Source organism: Tenrec ecaudatus, unplaced genomic scaffold (genome assembly GCF_050624435.1).
Source record: "Tenrec ecaudatus isolate mTenEca1 unplaced genomic scaffold, mTenEca1.hap1 Scaffold_123, whole genome shotgun sequence".
In the NCBI taxonomy this organism is placed as follows: Eukaryota; Metazoa; Chordata; class Mammalia; order Afrosoricida; family Tenrecidae; genus Tenrec; species Tenrec ecaudatus.
In genome coordinates this window covers 833,796-844,320 of record NW_027457793.1, presented here as the reverse complement: position 1 = coordinate 844,320, position 10,525 = coordinate 833,796, and the positions used below count along the sequence as shown (strand labels likewise).

General features: G+C 42.8%; 1 pseudogene; it reads right to left on the bottom strand.

Moving 5' to 3' along the window:
• Positions 1 to 3,634: 3,634 nt before the first annotated feature.
• Positions 3,635 to 4,012, bottom strand: LOC142436011 (microtubule-associated protein 1 light chain 3 beta pseudogene; annotated as a pseudogene).
• Between the last annotated feature and the right edge of the window lie 6,513 nt (positions 4,013 to 10,525).

Genomic DNA, 10,525 nt, shown 5'->3' with positions numbered 1-10,525 from the left:
GCACACCACAGGCTAGGAGGTGGAAGGTCTTGTGGATCCAGTGCCATTGAAAGCATATTAGTGCTGGCATGGGTCTGTCCCTATGGCTCCTCCAGCTCCAAGGCTCTGGCTGATACTTGCATAGCTCCATGTGGCTTGTCAACAGGAATGCCTTGCAGGGAGAGAGAGTATCTGTCCTCCAGTGAGCTATTTATCTCCTTTATACCTCCAAATGAGGTCATTAAGCTGTGACCTGATTGACAGGCTAGACTTCATTCCTTTGCAAGTTGACAGGAGATCATGTAACTGCCATAGTTGGAAAACCTTTCAGGCAGACTCAGTGGACTCTCTGGGTGGTGCTGTTAAGGATTGAACTAATGACTGTAAAGTTGATGGTTTGAAATTGGTTTGTCATTTTTTTCAAGTAAAATTTTAAAAGTTGCTTTTCGCCCAAACAAATTCTGCTAACACGGATAGTTTCCAACTCATAGTAATCCTATAGGATAGACTAGAACTTCTATAAGATTTTCAAGCCTGTATTTCACTTGGTGGATCCGAATGATTGACTTCATTTTAACAGCTGAGCAAATCACCACTGTGCAACTGGAGTTGGTAGTTCTAACCTATCCATCCAGATGAAATTTTAAAAATATTCTGTCAAATAATCATCATAGTTTAAAATTATATATTTCAGAAAGCCTTGCTGTTTTTCTTCCTAACTCTACCCCTAGATCAGGGGTTAGCAAATTTCCATTTTGAAAAAGGCCTGAAAACCATAATTTATTATTCATTAGTTATAGAGTCTTGGAGACAATTACTGAACCCTACTAATTGAGTGTAAAAGCAACAGCAGGCAGTAGTGAAGGACATAGCTGTGTGTTAATAGAATTTTATTCACAAAGAGAAAAACGGCCATGAGCCTGTTAACCAAAGCCCTACCTGAAGGTCTGTGTAAGTAACAGACAATCTCTTTCTTAAAAAAAAAAATTATTGGAACTTCATGCACATATGCTACAATTCAATAATTCAATCATATCAAGAAGAGGCATACAGCTGTCTGTCTTCTCTGCACTAAAAGCAGCTCCCCTGACACTGCCCCTCATCCCTTAAAAATGTATCCCTAATAAAATGTAAAAGAAGAAAAGAGAAAAAAATGATTAGGGCAAAGACTGTACAGATGTGCTTTATACAATTGATGTATGTATATGTATGAACTGTGAAAAGAATTGTATCAGCCCCAATAAATTGTTAAAATTTAAAAAAAAATGTATGCCTGCACCAAATTCGTCTCCACCCCTTTCCTGGTCAGGAGCATCTCCCAGTTGTTGACTTGACCTTTGTCTGTGTTGGTGCAGAAATAGCCGGAGACACTGACAGATGAGCACTTCATCAGCTCGACATCAGCTTCTAAGCCAGCAAGGACATTGGCACAGCAGCCAAGTTCTTTGGGGCTGGGGCTGCCACAGTTGGCGTGGCGGCATTGGGACTGGGTTTGGGAGCCTCATCCTTGGTGTGCCAGGCACCCTTCTCTGAAGCAGCAGCTCTTCTATGTCATCCTGGGCTTTGCCTTCTCAAAGGCCGTGGAGCTTTTCTGCCTAATGGTGGCCTTCCTCATCTTTGCCACGTGAAGGAGTCGTATCCACCCCCCGCAGTTCTTAGTCCCACGTCTGTCTGCCCAGTATGTTCCTTTCCCTGCACCTCCCCGGTCAGCCTGTGGATAGTAATTAGCTCAGGGTATGTCAGAGGGAATGGCAAATACATACTGTATCAATAAAGATGTTTCTTGGGGGTGGGGGGAAGGCATACAATCATTATCAATCCAAATTTTTCTTCTTTATACTCATGGTTAGTCCTATCATATTTTTAATTTGGTAAGGTATACACAAAAAAAATCCCCAATTCAACAATGATTACATGTATAATTCAGTGCCTTTGATTATACTCTTCATATATTACTTTTTCAACTATTATTGATATCTTTTTCCAAATTATCCCACCACCATTAATATAAACTGAATACCCCCTAATAACCATTTCTCCTTCACCCATGGTAACCATTGGTCAAACTTTGTTTATTTAATGTAGGGTTTCTTGATATATTCACATATAATAAACTTACGTAGTTAAATCGCTTTTTAGGAGTAGTAAGTATATATGTATATACACACACAGCATAACGAATTCTTATGTTCCCTCTTCTCTTGCATTCATTCTTTGCTCCCCAAATCCCCTCACCCTCCTGACTCCTCTGCTCCCCACATGCCCCATAGACCATTACATTAGATATTGTCTCTATGCATCCATTCCAGTGCTTTACAAACCTGGAAACCCAATAGAAACAATAAAACACAAAAACAAAATAAAACAGCAAGAAGAAATTAATATAAAAATGAAAATAAAGAGTAACAAAGAAAAGATCACCCTCAGTATTTTAAAGTCCAGAGGGGGAAAAATTGCTGTGGAACAAGTGAAAAATATTTGACCCTAGAGAAAATTCAGGTTGGGTGAAGAGGTAGGTCAACTGACCAAGTATATTATTCCATGGTCTGATCCACCATGATCAAGTTTACAATCATCTCTGTCTGGTAATAAAGCTTGTCAAGGGGATCTGCCAAAGGCCCAATATGACTAGATATTCTCCAGATGGACTTTGAGTTCCAACTGCCCACTTAGCTTCTTACAAATTGGAGGTTCACAATTTGAGCGCTGAAACTTTTCCCTTCATCATACTTGGATTTTGTTGTCACTGTCTTTGGATCACATGGGCTGATGTGCTTCTTCAGTGTGGACTTACTTGACACCTCACTGAGATGGCTGCTTGTTTGAAGACAAGACTTTAAGATCCCAGGTAATTGATAGCCTTGTGCCATTTGCTTTCTTCACCACACTTTGCTCTAATGCCCTTATCTTCAGTGATCTCCTCATGAAGGCGAGGATTGTGCAGAGCCATGTTATAAGATCCTGTACTCAGATTATGGTCACCTAGAGAACTGATTAGCTAAATCTTGTCACAAACCATGGGCATTTCTGACTCGTAACTGAAAAGTGACAGGTGAGACTCCACAACCACCGAGGCAGGTGAGAAGGAGGAAATGAGAAGGGAAGAAGGTGCTCCCTCTCTTTTTTTCATGTTCTTTATTTTTAGTTGTATCTTTATATTATTATTTCTTTCTGTTTGTCTCCTGTTTGGAGCACAGAAGAAGTGGATTCATAGAGACAATCACTGAGGCAATGGTTTATCTGGAAGGGGAGGGAGAGGGTAATTGGGGAGTGATCAGTGGGCAAGGAGGCAGGATCGCATTGGAGCTGATTGTGACGATGCATATGGAACTATTTTTAGAGGTGGTTTAATGATAGAAGTGTGAATATTATATCAAGAAAATTATTTTTATTTTTTTAACTCCAATGTTTATTTTATTGGCAACTTAAAATGCAAAGCACTTTATTTGTAAACCTAACATCTGAGTTAAATAAAAATAGTCTGCTGAAGCTGAGGGTGCGCACTGCGTGAGGGAAACATGCTACAACTTCCAGTGGGCGGGACACCGCAGAGGTGAGGGCCTGTGCTGAGGGGCTGACCGATCGACCTGCGCTAACATCCCTTTCCTTCCCCGCCCCTTAGTAAGGGGTGACATTCTGAAGATGGTTTGGTTGGTCTTAGGCAGCCGGCTTCATGCCAAACGTCTCCTGGGAGGCGTAGACCATGTGCAGGAAGCCGTCTTCATCCCGCTCGCTCTCGCACACCTCAGAAATGGGCGTGGACACATTCCCAATGCTGTGGCCGCTAACCAGCAGGAAGAAGGCCTGGTTGGCGTTCAGTTGCAGGCGCCTTTGTATGATTTTGATGAGCTCGCTCATGTTGACGTGATCGGGGACGAGGAACTTGGTTTTATCCAGCACAGGAAGCTGCTTCTCACCCTTGTATCTTTCTATTATCACCGGGATTTTAGTAGGATGTTGTTCTCGGATAAGCCGGACATCTTCCACTCTGTTCAAATGAGCGGCTCTGCTTGTAGGTCTTCTCAGACGGCATAGCGCGGGACGGTGGCGGCGGCGTCAGACGGTAGCTCAGACTAGGACGACAGCAACTTCCCCTGTCAAGAAAATTATTTTTAAACAGAAACCAAACTTTACTATGCGTGAAGGAGGAAGAGTTTTTGCTTAGGTGGCAGTGAATTAATTTTAATGTTTGTGGAACAATTCACAGGAGGATACAATAATTGGTTGTACAACATAAAAAGAATGGTCAATGGCACCGAATCACACATGTAGAAGTTGTTCAATTAGTGACTTCTTTGTTGTGTGTATTTTTGAAAAATGTGAAAATATTACATAAATACTAATGATTATGGGGGGGAGAAAATATTCTAAAATTGATCGTGGTAAAGATTTTACAACCCTTTTATTTAATCACTGAATTGTATAATATGTGGATAAAGTATCATTAAAATGTGTGTTTTTAAGAGACGTGGATGTTCAGAAATATTCATCATTTTACCCTCACTTTAACCCAACAGCCTGAATTTCTCATAGACTGCCCTTGTCCTTAGGATAGGACTCAGCTCCCCAGAGAGAAAGTGGAATATTCCAAGGAAAATGGCATCCTCGGGAATTTCCTTCATTGTGGTTCACGTCTCAGGCCAACCACATGCATTTCTACCAAACTACCCATGGTTTCAGGGAGGACTTGTTTGTCCACAGTCAGTGCAAATGATGAAGGGGAGAGATTGAATCATAGAACATGGGTCAGGAAAATCCCCTCTAGGGGCCATCACTCAGCTGTTCCTACTTAGAACCATCCTGCTCCTGTTTCCACAAACCCAGCACACATGAATCACCTGCAGTGTAAAATATGGCAGCAGAACTCCACGTCACATGTGAAGGTCAGGTTTTGGGGCCTTCATCCTTCCCATGTTGATCAGAGATGCCTGTGGAGGTAACACCCTTCCGGATTCTTCTTGGTGACACGAATGTCCTACCCTGTGAGCACTTTCAATGTCAAAAATAGTGCTTTCCATCTTAGAACTCTTAAATTTGCGCTCCCCTTTCCCCCTTTTTCCTAGGTGTGATCGTGCAGGTAGAGCTGCTACAGACCAGTCATGGGTTGGGAACACTTTCTCAGACGGCTATCTCTCACTGCCATGTCTGCAGCTAGCAAGTTTCTAGATCTATCAGGCTCTGAGAAACAAAGCCTGAATTATGTAGCAAAGAAGCCTAGTGATGGCAGTTTTAGCAACAACCCTGTCTTCTCAAATCAATGCACTGCAACCACGAACAATCTGAAACCTGGGGACACTGGCATGTATTCTGTGAAAAGTACCAGGAGACACTGAAGGGGAAGTGATCAAACATCTCAAGTGTCAGGAGACCAAGAGGGCAGCAGAGGAAGCTCAGGTACATGGGACCCAGTTTTTGCCATGGGAGCAAGTGCAGGGTGCTGAGTGTTTGTTTCCTTTTGTGTCTAGACTTTCCCAATTTACCCAAGTCCAGAGCCTCTCCAGGGACTCCTCAGCAAGTACAGTCCAAATATCTCTTTTATTTTCCTGCCAGGAAGATACTGAAAATGAAAATCTGTCATTCTTTCTAAGAAGACGGGAGAAACACATCAAACTTTGGATAAGTTGAAATCAATCCCAGAAGGACCAGTGGTCTCTATACCATTAAATTCTGACCTCAATGAGCTTCTTTCAACATATTCAGTTTCTCTCCATCCTTATAGTTCAGCCAAATGCCAGTAGATTGACACTGTATTGTGTTCATCTCAGCCCAAATATCTTTTGAAGAGAACACAAAACATGTTTTTACAATTCTTGAAATAGTTGATAATTGTATATCATTTTGAAAGTTGGAGAAACTGAAGTTTTGAGATTCTGAATAAAGCATCAAAGTGCCTCATGGTCATTAGGAAGCATATAGTATTAGAGAGCATAATACCATCAAGTGGCCATCTAGCTCAGAAGCAACAAAACCCACATGGAAGAAGCACACCAGCCTGTGCGATCACGAGGTGTCGAAGGGATCAGGTATCATCAGAAAAAAAATCTTACCATAGTGAATGAGGGGAGAAGTGCAGAGTGGAGACCCAAAGCCCATTTGTCGGCCAATGGAGATCCCCTTGCAGAGGGCTCTAGGGGAGGAGATGAGTCAGTCAGGGTGTAATGTAGCACCAGTGAAGAATACAGCTTTCCTCTAGTTCCTAAATGCTTTCTTCCCCATCCCCGCCATCATGATCCGAATTCTACCTTGAAAGTCTGGCTAGACCAGAGGATGTACACTGGTGCAGATGGGCAGCTGGAGGCACAGGGAATCCAGGGTGGATGATACCTTCAGGACCAGGGGTGTGAGTGGCAATACTGGGAGGGTAGAGGGAGAGTGTGTTGGAAAGAGGGAAGCAATTACAGGGATCTGCATGTGACCTCCTCCCTGGGGGACGGACAACAGAAAGGGGGGTGAAAGGAGACATCGGACAGGGCAGGATGTGACAAAATAATAATTTATAAATTATCAAAGGTTAATGAGGGAGAGGGGGTCGGGGAGGGAGGGGGAAAAAAGATCTGATGCCAAGGGTTTAAGTGGAGAGCAAATGCTTTGAAAATGATGAGGGCAATTCATGTACAGACGTGCTTTACACAATTGACGTGTGTATGGATTGTGATGAGAGTTGTATGAGCCCCAATAAAACATTTAAAAAAAGCAAAATACCCAGATTTGGAGAACACAATCAACTGCTCAAATATGGGACTTCTTTCGAGGCAATGGAAGACTCCCTGGAAACTTCCCAATGTGTTATGCAAATTTGCAAACAGCTTTGGCTTCTCTGAAGGATGCAGAGAGCTTCAGCATCTATAGAAATTCTAAGGTTAACTCGGTACCTTCAAGTGCTTGGTGTGCAGAGGCCTTGTGAAGGGAAGGTAACTTGGGAGCCAGTCTCATATCCAACTCAAGGGAACAATTAAGGGCAGGTCCTGAGAGGGCTGGGGAAGGCTTTCCTTTTAGCATATGGATTTTCCTCTTCCAAAAGTTAACATAAAACCGCATTAGATAAGGGTGCTTGAGTCAGATTAAATATCTAATTCTACCAGGAATATTTAACTGGTTCAGTAAAAGAACGAGGACCACACTTAAAGAGGTGGAGAGGGGCCCTGCATTTTTAGGAAGTGTCTCTAACTGTGGTTGACATTTCCATTAAGTCAATTCTTTCTCATAAGGACCCTATAGAACAGAGTAGGGCTGCCCTTATAGGCTTCTGAGGCTGTACACCTTAATGGGAGTAAGAGCATTACATTTTTCTTGCAGAGCAATTGGTGATTTAGAATGACACACCTTTTAGCAGCCCACTGAATAATGAACCAAACCCACATGGCTCTCCAAGATACCTAGAACATTCTTATCTACTCTGGGAGTGACCCTCTTAGTAGTCATTCAACTTCACTTATGGATATATAGGCAGAGGGTATTCAAATAGAGCCCCCCCTCTGCTGATGAGAGCCACCCAGCCCCACCTCTGAAAGTCTTGCAGAGGTGCCCAGCGCTGGAATTTCCAGGTGACCCCATTCAGGACATAACACATTAAGTCATTATAGAGTCTGGATTGTGCTGACTTTTACTTCCTGGAATTTTAAAAGATGATTTGATGGATAGCAACTGTGTATAAGTGGACATGAGTTACAGACAGTGAATATGATAACCAGGATGTTTGTGTGTTTTCTAGTGTCCAGTGAGAGATGTAGCTGGAGGAATCTGAGGGAGACTTGAGGCAGCCTGAGGCTTCTCTGAGACTCTCTTTTGCAGTCTCTGCATTCACTATCTGTCGCTTTAATATTTACTGGGTCTGCCTAGATCCAGAGAAGGGGCTGCAGTGGGTTTCATACATTTATAGTGTTGGTAGGATATCCCACACAGACTATGAAGGGCTAACTCACTGTCAGGGGAAGCCAGCCCCTAACACATCATTATGGGTCCGGTAGGTGCAACTGTACAACAATAATAAGTAAAAGTCATAGTAAAGTTATGGAGAGCATGAGAGATAGAAAAGAACTATTGAAATAAATGGAGTCAGACACAATTCATGGTAGCATGCTCACCCTGCTTGGTGATCCACGTGGAGGGAGGGAGAATGTTTAATGCTAACCCGGGCTTGTTATCTTCTCTGGGGACATTCAAACCCCCTAATTACAGATGAGGACATATGTCACAGAAAGGGGCTGTGCTATAGGTAATACAGTAATGAGAGGGGGTGGTCTAGGGACATACATGTAATAGGAAGAGGAGGGATTGGGAGTATATATGTGACAAGATGGGCAGATCCTAGGTTTAGGATGACAGTTTAACTTTGACTTTTCTCTGGATCTCCATAGGAACCATTATCAGTAGGGTGTAAACCACCTACTGGAACCAAATAGATGACTGCAGGCGTCCATTGTCTTTCACAGCAAGGAGTGGGGCCCACTGCAGTCTGGCAACAGATTGCCCTCAGGGAGGATGCCTGTAAGCATCTGACATCCTCCCAAAATATAGATATAGTTAAAAATTATTTCCAGAGACAACAGGAAGAACACACGATATCCTCAAATGGACAACCTGAAATTCAAGGAAACAGCCATGTCTGACTCTGCAGAAGACACACAGTGAGGGGAACTGGAGGTTAATGCAGGCATAAATGTTCCCTGGTGGGAGGGCATGGCTGCAGGGGCTCTCCAGACTCACAAAGCACAAGACCCAGAGGTGGAGCATCACCACTGGCTTCCTGTGTGTCTAGGGATTCTTGTCCATTTCAGTATCCCGCAGGGAAATGGTGGATCTCCTCACTTCTATCAGCACTATGAGCCAACCTCCCTATAATGATATGATGATTTTGAACTTAGTTTCTGTTCTTTTCTCATCTTCAATCCCCTATACTTCCCATATTCATTGGTAATTCCTATGTCTAGGTTTAATTCTCTTCATCCCATCTGTTTCCTCAATCACTTTCTCCCTTGCATTTAATTCCCCTCCTTTAATCCCTCCTAACCAGGGACAACTGAACCTGCTGTTCGCAGGATCTAACTATATTATTATTATATATTTTCGGACAAAAGAGCACTGAAAGAGCTTATCACCAGTAGATCTGTCCAAAGTCAAGTCATCCTGTCTCCATTCACACAATCAGGAATTTTCCTTTCTGAGTTCATTCATTGTCATAATTCACAACGCCTGTCTGCCCCTGTTCACCGCAGACTCATTTGAGAGTCAATCATTTCTCTGAATTCAAATTTGGTGTTTTGTTTCATTTAGTAGTTGTGAATATTGATACAAAGATGGGAAGGGAAAGACAAAGCACCTCTTATTCTGAATCTCAATTTTCATCCACAGAACTCACCTCCCTTCCTGTCCTGTGTCCCCTTCCCATGGACTATACAAGTCCTATTCATTTCAGGGCATCCACTGGTTCCCTACACATTCAGTGGATGGCAGTACCTCCAAATATCACTCCAGATCAGAATATCTTTCTCTAGAGACATGCCAGAGACTGAAATTCCCTCTGCTAGCTCTATGACTGCTATAGTTATGGTCACATATTTCTGAGTCAGACACACACACAGAGGGAAAGGCAGTCGGAGCCTGGACACAAACCCCAATGGAGGGAGAGGGCTGGACTTCAGGGATTACTCAAGATACAAAGATAACACGGACCCACATGGATGAAAATGCAGAGGAGCATAAGAGGAATTTGTTCAAACAAACAAACAAACAAACAAAAAGCCTATTTTCTGCAGATAAATGTCTTTGCCACTTAGATATAGTTAAAAATTATTGTTCCATTATAGTGGGACAAGAGGAAAGTAAAAGGAAATAGAGGAAAGAGCTAGGAGGCAAAGGGCATTTATAGAGGTCTAAATAAAGGCATGTACATATTTAAATATATGTAGGAGGATGTGAAAATAGATCTATGTGCACATATGCATAGATTTAGTATTAAGGTAGCAGATGGACATTGGGCCTCTACTCCAGTACTCCCTCAATGCAAGAATACTTTGTTTTATCAAACTGGCATTCCATGATGCTCACCTTCCTGACACAATCGCTGAAGACAAAGTTTGTACATAAGTAAAAGTGGCGAAGAAAGCTGATGGTGCCCGGCTATCAAAAGACAGGTCTTAAAGACTGAAGGTAAACGAGCAGCCATCTAGCTCAGAAGCAGCAAAGCCCACATGGAAGAAGCACACCAGCCTGTGTGATCATGAGGTGTGAAGAGATCAGATATCAGGCATCAAAGAACAAAAAAGTCATATAGTGAATGAAGGGGAGTACGGAGTGGGGACCCAGTGCCCATCTGTAGGCAATTGGACATCCCCTATGAAAGGGTCACGGGGAATCGACAAGCCAGTCAGGGTGCAGTGTCGCAATGATGAAACACAACTTTCCTCTAGTTCCTAAAAGCTTCCTTCCATTCCCCTGACCCTCCCCCCACTATCATGATCCCAATTCTACTTTCCAAATCTGGCTATATCAGAAGATGTATACTGGTACAGATAGGAACTGGAAAAAAGGAGGGGGGAAAAAGGCA